The sequence below is a fragment of the Babylonia areolata genome, chromosome 20 (assembly GCF_041734735.1).
Source record: "Babylonia areolata isolate BAREFJ2019XMU chromosome 20, ASM4173473v1, whole genome shotgun sequence".
NCBI lineage: Eukaryota > Metazoa > Mollusca > Gastropoda > Neogastropoda > Buccinidae > Babylonia > Babylonia areolata.
The window spans coordinates 10,884,927-10,889,496 of NC_134895.1; positions in this window are offsets into that span (position 1 = coordinate 10,884,927).

Consider the following 4,570-nt stretch of genomic DNA (forward strand, 5'->3'; position numbering starts at 1 on the left):
GCTGTTTTGTGCATCGGGTATATAGGGGTGAGGGTGGGAGGGAACGGGTGGCTTCAGTGGAGGCGTGGAGAGAGGCAGTCAGGACCTCTCTCATAGCCCTTTTACGGGCCTCGGGGCCAGTGAATTCACGGGGCCGAATGGGTTAAAGCGTTGGACTTTCAATCTGATGGTCCTGGGTTCGAATCTCGGTAACGGCGCCTGGTGGGTAAAGGGTGGAATTTTTTCCCGATCTCCCAGGTCAACGTATGAGCAGACCTGCTAGTGCCTGAACCCCCTTCGTGTGTATACGCACGCAGAAGAGCAAAATGCGCACGTTAAAGATCCTGTAATCCATGTCAGCGTTCGGTGGGTTATGGAAACAAGAACATGCCCCAGGTGAGAATGGGGTACCTGACATCGGTTGAGGAAGATTTGAAAATGGTGGAAGGAGATGAGTGGGCCCCGCCTTCCTATGCCGAGCCCTGGCTTAGTCACAGCGGAGACTGATCGACTGATTGATTGATTGGTATGCATACTTATATAGCGCCTATCCTCGGTCGGAGACTAAGCTCCAAGTGCTTTACAAATACGGAGTAATTTGCACAACAGGCTGCCTACCTGGGCTAGAGCCGACTGACGGCTGCCACTTGGCGCTCATCATTCAATTCCTGGGTCATTCAATCAGATTTCAGGCACGCACACATACACACTCAGACAGACGTAACATTCTACGTGTATGACTGTTTCAGTTATTTACCCCGCCATGTAGGCAGCATACTCCGCTTTCGGGTGTGTGCATGCTGGGTATGTTCTTGTTTCCTTAACCCACCGAACGCTGACATGGATTATAAGATCTGTAACGTGCGCATTTGATCTTCTGCTTGCGCATACACACGAAGGGGGTTCAGTGTGTATGCACAAGCAGGTCTGCACATATGCTGACCTGGGAGATCGGAAAAATCTCCTATCTTAACCCACCAGGCGCCGTTACCGAGATTCGAACCCGGGACCCTCAGACTGAAAGTCCAACGCTTTAACCACTCGGCTATTGCGCCCGTCATGCATGGAATAATAGTGCCCATGGGTGAGCAAGGAAAACCGCAGTAAAGTGGCTTTCACAAGGACACAACACTATACCATGCCAAAACTGGGAGGGGGACGGGGGAGTATCAGTATCAGTTTCAGTATCAGTAGCTCAAGGAGGCATCACTGCGTTAGGACAAATCCATGTACGCTACACCACATCTGCCAAGCAGATGCCTGACCAGCAGCGTAACCCAACGTGCTTAGTCAGGCCTTGAGAAAAAAAAAGAAGAAAAAAAGAAGAGGTAAATGAATATACCAACAAATATATATATATATATATATATTAAAAAAAGAAAAGACAAAAAGAAAAAGAAAAGATACTACTACTACTACTACTACTAATAATAATAATAATAATAATAATGATAACAATAAATAAAAAGAAAATAAAAAGACAATAATGATAATAAATAAACAAATAAGCAAATAAATGTAAAACATACAGCCTACACACACACACACACACACACACACACACACACACACACACAGAGCTCTCCTGACACATGTGTACATTTACACACTCGCATACGCACACGCACACGCAGAGAGAGAGAGAGAGAGAGAGAGAGAGAGAGAGAGAGGCTGTCACTGATTGGCCGCAAGAGTGGTGGGAAAAGATCTCTGATACCGTGTTGCTCGGTCTATTGTATTTGGAAAAGCCCACAGAAACTCTGTTCCATTTTGAAGAAATTTGCGCAATGTTGGCTTGGAAATGTTGCCAATATTCGTTTGATTTGCAAAGCATCGTGCTCTTCCTTTCGTGCTAGACTTACGGCCGCTCTACTCTCTCGACCTTTATTTCTTTGAGGCCGCTCGATGCTTGGCAGATGTGGTGTAGCGTATATGGATTTGTCCGAACGCGGTGACGCCTCCTTGAGCTGCTGATACTGATACTGATACTGTGCCGTGTGTTGCTCTGACATACAGCCGTAGCGTCATTGACGGACACTTCACAGAACACGTTGTCTGCGGTAAGTGGATTCTCTGGGACAGACCTTCCGCGGACCCGTGTATTCCCTGGCCCACAAGGCAAGCACCGGCCAAAGAAATCAATCCACAGACATTGCTGGTACCCCGGGTGCACCAGTGCACAGCGCTTGGATCGATATTTGGACAGTTCAATACGGGTAGGCACACTTAACAAAACAAGAGGTCTGTAAATGAGTCATTGTAGAGAACAGCATTGTCATGAATGTTATGTATGTCATGTCCCTGTTTTTTTTTGCTTTTTGTTTCTTGTTGATGTTGTGTTTTTTCGCAGTTTCAGTTTCAGTCGCTCAAGGAGGCGTCACTGCATTCGGACAAATCCATATACGCTACATCACATCTGCCAAGCAGATGCCTGACCAGCAGCGTAACCCAACGCGCTTAGTCAGGCCTTGAGGGGAAAAAAAAAGAAAGGTGAATAAATAATAGATAAGCTTACATAAATAAATAAATAATAATTATAATATAAAAAGGTAGTAATAATAATAATAATAATAATAAAAATAATAATAAATAAATAAATAAATAAAGGAGGCTTAGACTTACCCCCCTGGAGCGGTCATTCTGATGCTAATCCGAAACTACTTTGGACGTTCCGCCATAAAACATCAAATAGCATTTGCTGAGCATTGGGAAAGCTGAAATAACTAGAGACCGTTTATGCTCCTGTGAGCAAGGTAGATATAAAAATTCAATTAACATTTCATTCATTATGTGAAGTCGAGCGATGGAATTTCCCATGATAAATTAATTGAACGAAGCTCGTGCTGTTGCTTCTGTAAAATTGGAAGAGTATTATCTTAACTGATTTGTGGCATTGACTCACTTGTGTAAACAAAGTGAGTCTATGTTTTAACCCGGTGTTCGGTTGTCTGTGTGTGTGTGTGTGTGTGTGTGTGTGTGTGTGTGTGTGTGTGTGTCCGTGGTAAACTTTAACATTGACATTTTCTCTGCAAATACTTTGTCAGTTGACACCAAATTTAGCATAAAAATAGGAAAATTTAAGTTCTTTCCAGTCATCTTGTTTAAAACAATATTGCACCTCTGGGATGGGCACAAAAAAAATTTAAAAAAGAAGCCTAATTATATGCAAACTGCATTTACTGTTATATTTATATTTTTTGCATTCTCTAAACTTGGCACTTTGACCTCTTATTCTAACACAACAACAAGAGGAGTCATTATTATCATTTTTTGTTCAAACAGGAACTTCTTTTGCTAAGCACGGAATTTGTATTTATTTTGCAAACGTTTTGGTGCAGATAGTAAAAAAGGGAAATTACTCTGTAATTAATGCTAGGGGACTTAATTTATCACAAGTGAGTCTTGAAGGCCTTGCCTCTCTTGTTAAGTGTATAATTTTAAACTTTATGTTAAACTTTTTTTTTCACTTGAGTCAAAATTTGACTACCATGATTTGACATTAGATTTGTTAAACAAAACATGTATCATTAAGTTACCAACTGCTGTCAATATTTTTTTCTTGTCTTGATTGTGATTGTTACAATTTGAATGTGAAGGTGCATTAAGGTCCAGAATTTTGTTGTTGTTTTTGTTTTTGTTATTTAAGCTTATTAACAATGAATCAGTAGACAGTTGTGGTTTTTTTTGTATCTTGTGGAAACAGTGAGTGATAGTGCGCCTGTAATATTATGACTTTATGACATTCATTTATGCACCAGACGGTTTCCTTTGATCGGATGCAAGGTTTCACATCGACCAACCCTCTAGCGGGAGAACGCAGTGTCATCAGAAAACTGTACGCCGCCAAAGTTTGAAGAAAGGGAAGGTACCGTACGGTTGGAAACTAGCAGAGGTCAAACCCATTTTCAAAAACAAGAGAGGCAAGGCCTTCAAGACTCACTTGTGATACACTTTAAAAAAAAATCCAAGCTTTTTATGTATTGAGTATAATTTCAAAATGTACTGTTTAAGATGAGAAAGATCAGTTTAAAGCAAATTAAGTCCCCGACAGCAAATTAAGTCCCCTACAAATTACAGAGTAATTTCCCTTTTTTACTGTCTGCACCAAAACGTTTGCAAAATAAATAAAAGCTTCCATGCTTAGCAAAAGAAGTTCCTGTTTGAACAAAAAATGATAATAATGACTGCTCTTGTTGTTGGGTCAGAATATCAGATCACAATGCCAAGTTTAGAGAATACAAAAAAATATAAATATAACAGTAAATGCAGTTTGCATATAATTAGGCTTCATTTTTTTTTGTGCCCATCCCAGAGGTGCAATATTGTTTTAAACAAGATGACTGGAAAGAACTGAATTTTTCCTATTTTTATAACTAATTTGGTGTCAACTGACAAAGTATTTGCAGAGAAAATGTCAATGTTAAAGTTTACCACGGACACACACACACACACACACACACACACAGACAACCGAACACCGGGTTAAAACATAGACTCACTTTGTTTACGCAAGTGAGTCAAAAAGGTAATAAGAATGAACCAAGGACAGGCCCGGCGCTTCCTTTTTTGAGGAAGTGTCTGGGTTTGTTCC